Source organism: Hyperoodon ampullatus, assembly GCF_949752795.1.
Source record: "Hyperoodon ampullatus genome assembly, chromosome: 4".
Lineage (NCBI taxonomy): Eukaryota > Metazoa > Chordata > Mammalia > Artiodactyla > Ziphiidae > Hyperoodon > Hyperoodon ampullatus.
In genome coordinates, this window is record NC_136917.1 from 2,724,172 (window position 1) to 2,740,660 (window position 16,489).

General features: G+C 39.3%; 1 long non-coding RNA gene across 1 annotated transcript; it reads right to left on the reverse strand.

The window, feature by feature from the left end:
• Positions 1-67: 67 nt before the first annotated feature.
• On the reverse strand, positions 68-16,206 carry LOC307052323. Its single transcript, XR_013810857.1, has 3 exons — positions 15,772-16,206; positions 8,760-8,849; positions 68-89 (listed from the first exon to the last, which is right to left on the reverse strand). It is a non-coding gene; the product is annotated as an uncharacterized lncRNA (long non-coding RNA).
• Positions 16,207-16,489: the final 283 nt, after the last annotated feature.

Below are 16,489 nucleotides of genomic sequence, written 5' to 3' on the forward strand. Positions count from 1 at the left end.
CTTCTCTTTCCATTATTACCCCATAAGATAAATCTTCAGTAATTAGGGCTTTGTAGTTGACTCTTTGGTTTCAAGTCTTATCTCCCAGTCTGAAAAAAAATAAAAATTCAAATACACATTGGTTTCTGTGCTGAAAACTGTATAAGGCAGGAAGAAGAGAATGAAACTGAGAATAACTATAGGGCACATTTGAGAGCTTTCAAAGATGTCCCTATAATTAGGAAGAGAATTGGAAGGGAGGGAAAAACAGTGAGCTGTCCATAAATAATAGGGAAACTAGAAGCAGGGTAAGCAGAGGAAAGAGTGAGCCTATGCAGGAGAGATAGATACTGAAATCACTGACCACTGGACAAGGCTAAATAATGAAGATGGAACTAAGGGAAGATATACAGACGAGCTGGGATTGGGAGAGGCAGATCACAAAGCCCTGGAACATTTATCTGGTATTCCTACCAGCAGTTTCTTCCCTCCCGAAGGCTGCCTATAATTCTGATACTAAATCTTCATAAAACATCACAGTGTGACACAGTGAAAAGATTGTTTACCCTAGAGTCAGACAAACGTGGGTTTAAACACTGGCTGTTAATCACTTATCATCTTAAGTAGTTGTTTCTCTGAGTCTGAGTTTTCAGAGATATAAAATGAGGATCAACTAATCTGATAAGGATAAGTAAATTAATGTATATAAACTACCCTTAGGGAACATACTTGTCTGGAACATAAAATACCAGAACATACTTGAAACCTAAACTCTCAAGGGAGGACGGCAAAATCTAAAAGCTTCTCTGCTCCACAAGGAGCATGTGATTTTCTCACTCTCTTTAGGTAAGAGGGTCCTAAAGGGCCCTACCCTCTCCTAAATATCCGTTCCTTACAGATAAGAACTGGTGGCAGAGGCAGGTAGGGGAGAATCTGTTGAACTGCTTGAGATGGGGCTGGAGGAAAGGCCTTGTAGCCACTCAGACTTTATTTTCTCAGATCTCATTTCTTATCTCAGACAAAACATCCTGGAGGCAGAGAGGCTGAGGACAGGGAACTACAATCTGAGAATCACCTTGTCGGCTTGATCAAAATTATCAACCCTGAACCAACAGACCAAAGGTCTCTGGGCAGGAGGTTTACTATGAAGCAAAAGATACGCATGAACTGGACTTCCTCCTTCCAATCTGACCTGCTTACATAAAACAGAAAAAGTGGAAAGCCAAGCAGACTCCACCTGTAAAACACACACAGCACCAAGAAACCTCAGAGAGGACCTATCCAGTCAAGCATGAAATACCAACAGGCAACACATGAACTGGAGGCTGCCTCTTGCCCCACTTCACTCTATCATATCCAACTATCCAACTGAAGTTCTTTGAGATCATTCCAAGTGCTACCCAGTAAACAACATAAAGGACTTGGGGCAGCTATTCACACTGTTAGACAAATACAATGTCCAGACAGACAAAACTATTCAAAGATAAATGACACACAGAAAATATCAAATTTGGAAACTAGGTAGAGGTTCAAGAAATTTTTAAAATAATAAAAGCAGGAGAACAAGGGGGTGGGAGGAAAGCATTAAAACCAAATGGGAGAATAAACATTGGAAGAATAAATGCTTCCAGTCATCAAAAGATGTAAAAAAAGTAAAAAAAAAAAAAAAATAGTTACATACTGGGAGAAGGGGTTTGCAACACGTGATCCAAAAAGAGCTCTAGAACTTAGCCTTGGAAAACAATATCTGTTTAACACTAAGTCCACTAGAAAAATGGACAGAAGACTTGAATAGACACTTAAGAAAAGGAAACCTGGGGACTTCTCTGGTGGCACAGTGGTTAAGAATCCGCCTGCCAACGCAGGGCACATGGGTTTGAGCCCTGGTCTGGTAAGATCCCACATGCTGCAGAGCAACTAAGCCCGTGCACCACAACTACTGAGGCTGCACTCTAGAGCCTGCGAGCCACAACTACTGAGCCCACATGCCACAACTATTGAAGCCTGCGCACCTAGAGCCCGTGCTCTGAAACAAGAGAAGCCACCGCAATGAGAAGCTCACGCACTGCAATGAAGAGGAGCCCCTGCTTGCCGCAACTAGAGAAAGCCCACGCACAGCAACGAAGACCCAATGCAGCCAAAAATAAAAATAAATAAATAAATTTATTTTTAAAAAAGAAAAGGAAACCTGAATAGTGAGTAAACATAAGCAAAGATGCCAATCCAACAGTAACCAGGAGAAGGTTGAGTAAAGCCTCAGTGAGATATTATTACCACATCCACCTGAGAAACAAAATTCAAAAATTCAAACTGACAGCTTCAGAATTTAGAAAGATGTGCAGTATGGGGAACTTCACATACTGCTGGTAGGAGTGTAATTTGGTTCAAGTATTTGAAAAAAGGTTTAGTACTACCTAGAATGTAGAACAGGCACACAGACTATAAGATTTAGCAAATCCACTAGTAGGTACATACACTTAGGTAAATCTATCTTGTAAAAGTTCACCATGATTCATAATTTTTAAAGTAGCATTGTGTACAATAGCAAAAAACTGGAAACAACCCAAATGTCTACCAACAAGAGAAAGGATAACTAAATTGTCAAATACTTATACAAGAGAAATGAAAACAGTGAATGTTATGGATTTCACGTCTGCTTCTCCCCAAAATTCACATGTTGAAGCCTAATCCCCAGTGAGACAATATTAAGAAATGGGAGTCTTTGGGTCATTAAGTCATGAGGGTAAAGCCCTGATAAGATTAGTGCCTTGATAAGAAGCGGCACACACGAGGGAACTTGCTCTATCCTGTGAACCAGGAGGAGGGCCCTCACCAAAAACCCATCCATGCTAGCACCCTGATCTCAGACTTCCAGTGTCTGGAACTATGAGAAATAAATGTCTGATAAATTCAGTCACCTGGTCTATGGTATTCTGTTATAGTAGCCTGAACTGCTTAAGACAGTAAACATTAATAAACTAAAGCCACACATATCAATATAAGTGAATAAATAATTTAAGCAAAGTCACAGAAAAATACAGTAAGAGTCCATTTAGATAAAGTTTAAAAACAGACTATAACTAAATATATTGTTCATCTGTGGATAGCAATACTATAAAGAAAAGCAAGGGAAGGGATTTATCACAGAAGTGAGAACAGTGGTTATGTCTTGGGTAGAGGAAGAGGATGGGAATGAGGAGGTACTACTAAAGTACTAGCAGTGTTCCGTTTCTGAATCTGAATCTGGGCTCTGGTGCCTGGGTGTTTGCTTTCATTATTATTCATTCATTTTTATCATAATGAACTATAAAAAAAAGCAGTACGGTTAAGACAATAACTTTGGAGCCGGACCGCCTGGCTCCATCACCGTTAGCTGTGCGACCTTGGGCAGATTACTTAACCTGTCCTGTGCTCCAGTTTCCTCATCTGTTAAATGGTACCTATCTAGTGTTGATATGTGAACAATAATTAGTTGATATTTATAAAGGGCTTAGAAGACTACGCAGGTTTTTGCTAAGTAGTACCCGTATTTTACACATTCTTCTGTATATATGACATTTCAAAAAACAAATGAGAAGAACAACAAAATATTTTCTATTTTTGAAAATACTGATCATTTTAAGTTGAAACATGTACTGCAGAAAACTTAATAGTAAGGGTTCAGTATATCTTCATGGAATTTAGAGACCTAACTTAAAAAGTTACCTCTGAAGATTTGCTGCTTAAGAAAAAGAAAAAAAATAGACTGCCCTACAAATTTTTTTAAAACTGGCCTAAGTGATCTCTCCAAGAACATGGGATGGTGAAGGACAGTGGAGTCATGTCTACAAAGGATTGAGGAAAAACTGATGTGACTCAAGAATTCCACATAGCCAGTACTCTATACATGCATAGGAAAAAAACAAAACATGTTCTTAAATATGAAAGATTCAGTAATTGCAATACTCCTAAACCATTCCTGAAATATTACTTAAATGTTTAAATGTTTGAACAAAGGATTTATCCAGGAATAGAATGCTCACTATTAGGAATCTAGTAATATATTAATAGGTCATGGGAAAAAGGTGATTCAAAGTATTTGATAATATCCAACATCCAATCCTGATTCAAAAACAAAAATATTAGCATTGTACCAAGCATAAAAATAAAACACTAAAAGAATTCACACTAAAAAACAGAATCAAGGAAAGGATGCTTACTATTACTGCAACTATTTAATATTGTTCCAAAAGTGTGACCACTTTTAGACAAATGAGAGGGGAGGAAATTTCATTTTTCCCAGATTACATAGCTGTCTCTGTGGAAAACATAAAATTGTTAAGGTGGCTTTACTCATATTAGTGAAGTATTGAAGCCTGGAACTGAGCACTAAAGATCAAAACCATAGCTCTCTCAGGATTAGACGACATTTCAGATCCTTACCATTTTGCTCTCATTAAATAAGGACCTGTAACATGCACAGCTTTATGCTTGGCCACAATAAGAGTTCAATGATTGTTAGAGGTTATCACTATCATTATTATTTTATGTCAAACAATATACAGCCCTCTCTTCTGTTCCTTTATTCCTAAGCAGTTCTTTCAAGTGATGGCCCATACTCCCTTACAGTCTTAGAATGCCTAGTTAACTTTAGGATTTATATTAACTTTGGTACTCATCAGGACATAAGAGTCCCCAGGACCAAGGGGTATGGGAAAGCACAGCTCTTTCAGTATTCATGGCTGGGACTGGCCATAGTAGAGGCCAAGAGCCTGCAGAGTATTTGGCCAGGGGTCGGGGGCCTGGATGAGAGACTTGGGCAGCAGGCCCTGCTCTTCCTAGGGCAAGCTGATTTCTTTCTTTTCTCCTTTTATATTTCTTCCAGCCTAACAGTTAAGTTACTCCTTCCATTCAACCAGACTATTTCAGTACTCACCTGACTGGACTTCCTATGTAACACTCTTGCTACCCTACAGTGCATTCTCCACAAAGCAGCCGGATCGATCTTCTGAACATGATAAATCATTCATTCAATAACTGTTTATTGAGTGAGGCACTGTTCAAGGGGCTAGGGATACAGCAATGAACAAAAGTGCCCTGGAGGAACTTATATTTCAGTGAGAGGAAGAAGGATAATCAACATAATAAGTAAATAAAATATTTAGTATTTAAGTGGTATACCTTATGGAAAAAATAAAAGCAATAAAATGGAAATAGGGAATATGATGGGTAAGGGGAAAAGTTTGTAATTTTAGATACAATCTTTGGGAAAGGCCTCACTGACAAGGTGACATTGAAGACAAGACTTTAGGGGCCAAGGAGGGAGTCACAGGACTATCAAAGGGAGAGCATCCCAGGCAGAAGGAACCACCAGTGCTGAGAGCCTGTGCAAGGATGAACAAACTTTTTGGATTCACCTACATTGATTACAGTCTTTTAGATTAGTTTTCCTACTGGAAGCAAAGATATGTGCCTGTACTAACCATCAATGAGGCTCATTAGGTGGCATGAAGGTACATGGGGACTCGGTAAGAGCACATAAATTCTCTCTCTTTGTGTGTGCATGTGTACACACATATACATTTACTCACACACAGAGGTAAATCAGATGATGCCTGGGGAAGAGCTGAGCACAGCACTCGGTTGCCACTCCCCCCTCTTGGTTTTGGACAGCATAATGAGACTAACTGGCAGTAACATCAAAGAAAATCTAGAAAGAACAAGATCTGGAATTTGCACATCATCATGTTTTCTGAGCTCCGTCCTCTTCCTCCACTTTTCTGTGTCTTTATTTCCTTCTCTCCAACAGGTACCTCTCTGCTCTTGTAAATGCATTCAAGTCTCTATCTCAGTAAAAAACAAATCGGAGGCATTCTATGTCTGACTTCTTTCAGGTCCTGCCCTGTCTTCCTTTTCCTTCAAAGTTAACTTTGTTGAAAGGATAGTCTGTATTTAAAAGTCTCTCTTTTTGTGGGGTGGGGGGGTGGGGGCGGGGTGGTGGTGGTGGGATTTGCCACACAGCTTGTGGGATCTTAGTTCCCTGACCAGGGATTGAACCTAGGCCCTTGGCAGTGAGAGTGCAGAGTCCTAACCACTGGACCTCCAGGGAATTCCCCGTAAAAGTCCTTGTTTACTTCTTCACTCTTCTCCCCAGGCACATGTCCTGCAGCACCAGAGTGCTCCTCCCTGGGTTACAGGCCACTTCCTCAACACTAAGACCAATAGCGTTTCTCATTTCTTACTTGGCACTGTTGCACTCTTCTCTGTTTTTCTCTCTTCCCTTGGCCCGGCTCTCCATGACTTTCTCCTCTCCCTCTGATCACTTTTTCTGTCACCTTTGCTAGAGCATCTTTGGCCCCCAGTCAAATGTTATTCCTCAAGATTCCATCCTTGCTGCTTTGCCCTTCTTATTCACCCTTCCTGATAATTAAAATATTCATTGATATGAGTGTCATAAATATAATTATAATTTTCAAAGCTATAGTTTTACTTGATTACTAAAAATTCTACTTGATGTCATCTAAGATTCACTCAACAAAGATATTAAATACCTACTCTCACAGACAACATGCTAGGCAGGGGATGTAGATAAAAGTAAGCTCAATCATGACAATTCAGTGAGCCTACATACTAGTGGCTAGATAGATATTCAAAGAGACAAGAGAAATACAGTGTGAAATGTAATCATATGCAAGCGATAAATCGTTAGGATTCAGCCCAATAGAGAAGTTGGAAGGTGGGTAAAAAACTGGGAGAGGAAAACCCAGTATGAGCAATACCTTTGTTTGCCTCTGATGCTTCTAGAAAACCCACCAACATGACAGTGAAAGAATGAAAAAGTCATAAATAAATGCACTAAAATAATCTAGGGAACAAAATGCTGCAAAAGAAAACAAAAACAAAAACAAAAAACCCCTACCAAAAATATAATTTATATATCCTCATACAGACAAGAGAAGTTAATACATTCATTTTAGAAGATTGCTATTAAAAAAGAAGGAGCACTTAGAGAATGAGAAGGCTCATAGAAATAAAAAATATGATAGTAGAAATAAATTTTTTCACAGAAGGACTGAAAGACAAAGTTTAAAGAAATCTTCACATCTCACATTTTCCCTTCAAACAATGCCATGCGATTTACCACAAGGTCTTTGCACCTGCTGCTCCCTGTGCCCAGAATGTGCTCCCACATGACCATCACTTTGAGTATCTGTTCAGTAGTCACCTTAAAGAAGAGGCCTTCCCTGATCACCCCTATAAAACAGCACTCCTGTTAACTGATCTACTTCCCTTATGATGCTTTGTTTTTCCACGCAGCACCTGACTCTATGAATAGTCAGTCCCTCCCTTCTTCCTTCCTTTCTTCTCCCTTCTCCTTCCCTGCCTTCTTTCTTGATTAATTTATTGTTTCCCTGACTAGACTATAAACTCCACGTGGAAACTCTGCCTGTTTTGCTCATTGCTCTACACCCAATGTTAGGAACAGGGCCCAGTGCTCAAAAAAACATTTGTTTGTTATTTATGTAAGAATACAAATAGCAATAGTAATTGAATCCACAGAAATCTATAATAAAGTTAATTAAAGCTACCTTAAGCGATCATTCTATACCTAAAAATTAGCATGAAAAGCATAAGATAATATCCAAAGTTGTGCAATATGTAGCAAGAGCCAGAAAAATGTATATATCCTTTGACACAGTAACTCTTCCAGAATCCTGTTCTTTAGAAAGCTTAATGGAAACAAGCAGCGATGGTCACAAGATGATTTTTTTCCTACCAACTTTTTTTTTACTGATTTCTTTTATTGCTCTGTACTTAGATAGCCATACACTATGCAGACATCAAAAAACATCTGCCTAACTCTTTAAACAGTGTTTGAAAAGAAGTGATCAACACTTTCACATGAGTAGAAAAGATAAAGGTGTAAAATGCATTTTTTCAGAGAAAAGTCATGATAACATCTAATAAAGAAACTTCAGTTGTGAGGGGGATTAGTAGGCAGATAACAAAGATTACGACGCATTAAATGCTTAGAGGAGAATGGGATTAAATAAGTAGTAGATTCAGATTAAAAATTTAGGAATGAGAAGGGAAATACATAAAATGTAAGGTTACCAGTAAAAAGAACAGGGCTAAACTCACTCGCCATTTGTTTTTAAATGAAGACTGTATAAAACACCTATATAATTCAGAGGAAGAGAAACGTTAGTTTCCTTTTAAAAAGCTGACAAATGTTTAAATGAATAATGGAAAGGAATCTATGGATATAGGTCATGGCCGAGAAGAAAGATTCACGAAAGAAAATAAAGAGAATAAAGTAGAGGGGATAGAAAGACAGGGGTTGAAAGTACAGATGAGGGAAATCCCTGGTGGTCCAGTGGTTAGGACTCCACGCTCTCATTGCCGAGGGCCCGGGTTGGATACCTGGTCAGGGAACTAAGATCCCATAAGCCGCGCAGCATGGCCAAAAAAAAAGAGAGAAAGAAAGAAAGAAAAAGAACAGAAAGCACAGATGACAGAAGAGAAAATAATAACTGCTGACATTTACTGAATGTTCAGTATGTTCCAGGCAATTTAAAAGAGTCACAAATGTAGTAACTTATTTAATCCTCATAAGATATTACCTGCCACTGAGGTAAGGACACATGCAAGACCTCAGCAGGATGAGTGACATCAACAATGCAGAGGCATTTGAGAAACACACAGCAAATGGTACAGGTCTCAAGAGACCCAGGGACCTCTGAAGTGGTTTCTCCCCAAGGTGACACTCATGGAACAAGTTCTTGCAGCCAGATCCTTACCTGGGGAAATGCACCCTGGATGTTCTTTTGTCATCAGGCTCAGTTCTCAATCCAGCTGAGATATCACATTTGGTTTGGAAAGCTGATGCCCTGCTCGGGAGGAAAAGCACTAAATTTGACTTCTGAACTGAGTATAAAAACCACTCCCAGCATATGTCTTATCCCTTCCTCTTCAGGGCTTCTGTAACAAAGGAAGGTGTGGCTTCTGAGATTTCCCATTTTTCCATTCTCTATAGAAAAGGCCTTTCACCTTGAAAGACAGGACACTAAGGAACTACCCTAAAACAATGCCCTGTAGTATCAGGATTTCAAGTCCAAATTCACAAATTTCAGAGGCTGTACAAGATGTCAATAGTGGGAAAGATGGCAATAGGTAGAATTTGAGTTACAAGGAGAAGTCCTTACCCAGCAAAACCAGGTTACTGTAGTTTCCCAGCATCACTTTCCCATACAAGTTCCTCTGAGCAGAATTTAGATTGGACCCACTCCTCCCAGGTGAGATCTACAGACACATCCTTGAATGTCACTGATCCCTGAAACTATAAATTTCTAATGAACAAAGGATTATGCCAATAACACCCTCTAAGGAAATTAAAAAACAAAAAAACAAGCAGCATTAGAAGGGACACAAGAGATCTGTGAGAGAAAAATATCCCAAAGAAACTAAACATCTGCAACAAAAACAGACATTATCATGAATATAGAAAGTGCTCTGACATTTAAGGACAGGAAGAGGAAGTATAAGGAGTCATAGGGAAGGATAGTGAAGGCTGCTCTAGATTAGCACTAGAGAAGAGTAGGTGGTGTTCTGATTGTATCCTATTCGCTCCATTGATGAAGGAGGGATTCGCCACCCTAAAGAGCACACGGTGACTGAATATATGACACCCAGCACTGGACAGATGAGCCTGACAGGAGTTCATTAGTCACAAGTTGGCCTCACAACCCCACGCCATGCAAGACCACTCGGGGCCTGTACTCAGGCACAGTGAACCACAGGGGCTGTGGGAGGCAGACTTGGTACTGACAGGAGGCTGAGGTGACCCTTGGTTCCCACGGGAAGATGTGACTGGCTTGTTTGAACACTTTCGTGGGCTGCTAGGGAGGTGAAAACCATTAGGTTGAGGATTAGGAGGGGTGTACCTGGCCAGGCTGACAGGGGAGCTGGTTGGGTGTGGAACCTTTCCCAGAGGGTGGGGGCCTAGCCAGAGAGAGCAGGGGAACTCACAACGAGGTCTTTGGAGCTCCCTAAGGCTCAGAGTTGTAGAAGTAGCACATGGAATTTTAGGCTTTACAATCACTGGATGGGAATTCCAGTTAATGCAGGGAAAGCATGTGCAAACAGGATAAATCTAGACTGTGGTTGGTCTATGAGACAACCAACAAAACACCCAGCTTGACTTGAAAATGGCATTTCAAATTTATAAGCCCATTTGAGCTTTGTTTTCTAGCCCTTAGACTAGGAAATAAAACTCTGTAAGCATTCACTATCTATTTGATGCGTATGACGGTTAATTTCATGTGTCAACTTGACTGGGCTAAGGTATGCCCGGAGAGTTGGTAAAGCATTATTTCTGGGTATTTCTGTGAGAGTTCTCCCATTTGAATCAGTAGACTGAGCAAAGAGGTGGGAGGGCATCATCCAATCTGCTGAGGGCCCAAATAGAACAAAAAGGCTGAAGAAAGGCGAATTTGCTCTCTCTGCTTGAGTTGAGATAGCCATCTTCTCCTGCCCTTAGACATAAATGCTCCTACCTCTTGAGCCTTCAGACTCAGACCAGGACTTAACACCATCGGTCCCTGGATCTCAGGCCTCCGAGTTTGGAGTGGGACTGCAGCACTGGCTTTCCTGGGCCCTACAAGTGTAGATGGCAGATCATGGGGACTCTTCGTCCTGCATAATTGTGTGAGCCAATTCCTCATAATCTCTTTCTGTATATCTACATATATCCTATTGGTTCTGTTTCTCTGGAGAACCCTAACTAATACAAGGAGGGAACACTAACTGAGTGGCAGTTACCATAAATAATAACTCACATTGTTCTCAGTTTTGTACTAATAGGAGGTTCATATGCCTCAGCTCATTTAATCCAAAGGACAACCTGCTAAAGTGACAGAATTAAAGTCGTCATTTTACAGATGAGGAATCTGAGGAACAAAAAGGTTAAATAACCTCTCCAAGATCATACAGCTTGAACCCAAGGCCATCCAACTCCTCATGTTGTGAGGAGAAGGCCAAGAAAAGACCCTAGCAATCCTCAGCAAGAGGAAGAGCGAGAGAAAGACAGAAAGGGAGATGGAAGGAGACTCAGGAGAAAGAGGGTTTCAAAGAGGAGGGACTAGTCAACACTATCCGAAGCTGGGTGGGTCAAACAGAATGATTGAAAAGAATCTGCTGATTCGAAAATTAGCTAATTTCAGAAGAGTCGTGAAGGAAGAAGTCAGCTTACAGTGAAGAAGATAAGGAAGATAAGATCAGGAATCAGAAGCAGCCAGATGAAATTACTTCAAACTTTTTGTGAAGATGAAAGATAACACTGTATGAAAAGAAGTAAGGAATAAGTGGTGTAAATAAAGCAATGGAAAAGGTTTTCGTTAAAGGACAGAGAGCACTGTAATATGTGAATAGGCAAAGGGGAGAAAGTTAGTGAAAAGAAAAGGACTGGAGAGACCAGAGATGGAATGAAACAAATTTCCAAGCAAGTTGTGTATTTTACATCCTACTGACTATGAACTCCAGAAAAAGTGTCAACCCTGAGGCACAGAATTTATTATATATCTTTCTACCTCATTATTTTCTCCTAATACTTTTAAATCAGTATATCAAAATAACAAAAAATATGTTAAAAATCACTGACAAATAGTGTCAAGAAAAGTAAAAGTAGCTACTAGCAGGATATAAATACATGGCAGAATTTTCATTTTATGAAAGGAAGAAAAGGAAACAAGAAAAATTATCAGTTCAAAAATTTAAAGCAAGGAGAAGAAAGGAAACAAGAAAGCATAATAAGGACAAATCATTAAATAACCAGAAAAAGACTTGATACATGTATAACAACAAATGTAAATGGGTTGACTTTATCTATTAATAGGCAAAAACTGTAAAATTGGTTTAAAGTACAATTATATGGCACATACAAGAGATACACCTAAAACACAAACCAAAAAATTGTTAAAAAGGGGTGGTGATAGAGACAAGATATAGCAGGCAAAATCAAACAAACAAAAAGGCATGGAGGAGACCATATCAATATCAGATAAGGCAGAATATATGTGGAAACAAAACTTAAGCCCCTTCTTTCTGAAAAACATAACAGATCAGAAATATGACACTCTCTTTCCAATAAATTAATAACAAGGCAATAAATAAATTAATTACAATAAATTAATTACAAGGCAATCGCCTTTTTAGCTGAACATAATTGGGCAAAATTAAAAGCCCAAACTCAGACTCCTATGGGCTATATGCTGTCTTCCCCACTTCCCTAGATTCTTCTATTCCCTAGATTCCCTTAAGTGCAGAACCTACCCACCCCCAATCTCCAGCCCTCCTGCCGCAGAGCTTGTCCCTACTATGTAATGTACTATGGAGCCCTGGGTAGATTAGTACAGAAAGGCATTTTAAAAGGCTGAAGTGAAACTTAACTGTATTGTTCATAAGATGTATTTGTTGTTAATCCCTTAAAATGTTTTCTGCCTTTCTCCTTTCCACTTATTATGCCATTTTTCTCCCCAGCACTACATTAAGCACGGGGTAACTCAGGGTGTTTGAAATAAGCAGCTTCATGGGTTTATCTCCTTTATGCAGAGGTTTTCTTAAACCTAAAACACAGGCTTTTTTGATATTGCTATTCTTTAAAAAGATGAATTATCAAATGGAATAAATAGGGATATTTTAATAATGAAAGTATACTCTATAAAGAAGATATGATAGTGATAGTCACAATCATGGATAAATCCCAATCACAGTGCAACAAAAATGAAACACCTCAGAATATACTTACTAGGAATAAGCAAGAGCCTCATGATCAAAGTTAAAATCCATAATGAAAGATCCAAATAAAATGAAGGGTAATTTTTTTACTCAGTAGGAAGAATAAACATTGTAAATATGGTAATCTTCCTCAAATTGAAACAGATTTAATGAATCCAAATCCAAATTAAATATTTTTTCTTTTTAACTGTTTCTGTTAGAACTTGATTATAGTTAACAAAATTTGACCCTAAGGATAAATGTATAAGAACAGTACAGTAACCAAAATTTTGAAAAGAAAAACAAGGGGGGAGGGGTGGATTTTCTTTATAAAATAACAAAATAAATTCTAAAACAAATAGTGTGTTACTATAGTAGAAATAGAGCAATAGAACAGAATCCAGAAAAATAGACTCATGCATGTATGTATGTGTGTGAATATATTATATGTGCACATCTTATATACATATATAAATTTAGTATATTTTAAAGGTAGCATTTCAAATCTATGGAGAATAAGCAGATTATTCAATAGACTATTTCAACAGATTTACAACAGTTTGAATGCCATCTCCTCAAAGGTGCCCCGTCACACTCAGCCAGGCCACCCTGCTGCGTGGCCATCACAGCATGTAACCTCGTCCTCAGTAGTATTTCTTCTTCTCTGCTGCCTCCTCTTTCTAGAAGAGAAGATCCAGGAGGAAGGGGTGTTGCCTGTTTCATTCACTACTACCTTCCCAGCACCCAGAACGCTGCTTAGCACATGGTAGGGAGGTGCTAAAAATCTGTTTAATGAAAGGATGGATGATGAAATGCCTCACCACACCATGTTAAATGAAGTTAGAATACAACCTCACATATATACAATAAATTCCAGAAGCTCAGGAATCTAAATTTAAAATGATAAAACTAATAAAAAATGTAGAAAAGTATTTCTATAATCTTAGGGTACAGAAAGCCTTTCATAGCAATGATCCCAAAGCCAAACAAGGGAAAAGGAAAGTTAACTGCATAGGACTTCAAAACTTATTTGTAGAAGATTATAAAAAATTTTAGAAGAAAAATAACAGAGAACAAGAATGACAATTTATGGGAAAGGACTAATATCCACATTATATAAAAGGCTTCTTTTATATATAAACAACTCAATATAAAAAGGGGCAAAGGATATAAAAAGCTATCATAAAGGCTAGAAGAATGTACATCCATAGTTATTTTTGAGGATTTGAGACCTATCTTACGGCCTTAATTTTTTTTTAGAACTATATGCCTAATATTTACATTCAGAAAAGGAAGATAAAATTTAAAGGCAAACACAAGTCATACTCAGGCAATTCACAGGCACATCACTGGCCAATGTAGGAAAGATGAAAATATTAGTAAAGATGAAAAAAGGAATACAGCTCTAAGGCTGCACTGATACCTCCTAAATCAATCACTATACTCTTCAAAAGTGTCAAAAGTCATCAAAGACAAAGACTGAGAACTATTCCAGATTAAGGGAGACTAAGGAGACAGGACAGCTAAATGCCAGATGTGATCTGGATTAGTTCCTGAACCAGATAAAGGACATTTGTGGCAAATTAGGAGTAAGGTCTGTAGATTAGTTAACAGTAGTGTATCAGAGTAAGTTTCCTCATTTTGATAATTATATTTTGGTTATGTAAAACAGGGTCCTTTGCTCAGCAAATGCCTTTTGGCTAAACTGTTAAATATTTGTCAAGTTAATAATAGCCAATATATTCTCCACTGAATTCCTTGGGTGGGGCTCAGCACAGCCCTTACACTAAATATATTTTTACTGCAGGCCTCAAGCTATCACCATTCCCACCCTCTGACACTATGACAGCCCTTTTGCTGGTGGGTCAAGCCCCTCTCCCAGGAATGACCTTGCTTTGCTTATGCCTGAGTGAAAAATAAACATGTACCTTTTTTTACAAAAAAAACCCCCAGGGTCCTTATTTTTAGGAAACACATACTGAAGTATTCAGAAATCAAACCAGTGGTTGCCTGGGATGGGGATCGTGGATAGGAAGGGTATGAGGATACTTTCTGGGGTGATAAAAATGTTCTATAGCTTGACTGGGGTGGTGATGATGTTGGTGCATAAATTTGTCAAAACTCAATGAATTATATGCTTTAAGTGGGTTATTTTATGTAAATTATACCTGAAAAATAAAGCTGATTTAAAATTTTAGTTAGTACTATTTTAACTAAATAAAATAAAATCAAGGCTATTGACAACCAAACCACAACCTACACCAACCAAAATCTTCTCAGCGCTGCCCCCTTAAAGCTTCCCCTCTTCCAGAAACTCCCTCTCTCTGATACCTATTTTTGTGAGTTATGTTGCCTTTTAAAACTGAGCTTGATAACACTGAGAAGAGAAAGTAGTACAAACAGAAATCACAACAGTTGGACTTCCCTGGTGGTACAGTGGTTAAGAATCCACCTGCCAATGCAGGCGACGCGGGTTCAAGCCCTGGTCTGGGAAAATTCCACATGTCACGGAGCAACTAAGCCCATGTGCCACAACTACTGAGCCTGTGTGCCTAAAGCCCGTGCTCCTCAGCAAGAGAAGCTACTGTAATGAGAAGCCCGTGCACCACAACGAAGAGTAGCCCCTGCTCACAACTAGAGAAAAGGCCGCACGCAGCAACGAAGACCCAATGCAGCCAAAAATAAATAAATAAATAAATTTAAAAAAAAATCACAACAGTTAATGCTTGTCTTCATGAAGCCTTTAAACTAGTTCCTCTTGTAAATAACCAAGTGACATATTTAAGAGAATCCTAACATATGATCTTATGAATAAAGAAAAACCACAAGTCCTTTGGGATGGCAGACAAAGTTAAGTAAACCTAACCCTAAAAACAAAAACAAAAACAAAAACAAGAACTTAAGGTTTCCTGGGTAAAGTGCCCCTGATGTCTTATTTCCTTTTCCAGAGAAGGAACAACTCCAGGTTCTAGCAAAAACTAGCAGATTCCATTTTCAAGCAATCTTACAGGGCAAAAAAAGCCTAGGCTCCTTACTCACTTTTTTTCCTCTATGATTTCCTCTAGCTGAGAGACACTGCTTCTTCTTCTTCTTCTTTTTTTTTTTTTGGTTGCGTGGGGTCTTTGTTGCAGCGTGCGGGCTTTCTCTAGTTGCGGTGAGTGGGGTGCGGTTTTCTCAACACAGTGGCTTCTCTTGTTGCGGAGGACGAGCTCTAGCCACGTGGGCTTCAGTAGTTGCAGCAGGCAGGCTCAGAAGTTGTGGTGCTCGGGTTCGGTAGTTGTGGCTCACGGGCTCTAGAGGGCAGGCTCAGTAGTTGTGGTGCACGGGCTTAGTTGCTCCGCAGCATGTGGGATCTTCCTGGACCAGGGATTGAACCCGTGTCCCCTGCATTGGCAGGCAGATTCTCAACCACTATGCCACCAGGGAGGTCCAACACTTCTTCTTCTTAGGAAAGCTCTTATCATGCCAACTCCCTTATTTAAATTCCTCTGACTCCTCCTCTACTGCCATGCCTACCACCCCACCAAACACACAAACTCCTCCTTCCTGGTACTTGACCCCAAACTGTATCTGATTCCCTCTCCCTTCCAGTCCCTTCTACCTTCACTCCACCTCTAAAACTTATCACCTACAAATTGGCACTTGCCATCTACCTCTACAAGGATCAAATTACGAGCCGCTACAGCTGCTGACTTTCAACATCCCCTGAAAGGAGTTCAAGGTGGAGATCAGCACTCTGCTCTGGGAAAAACTGTTA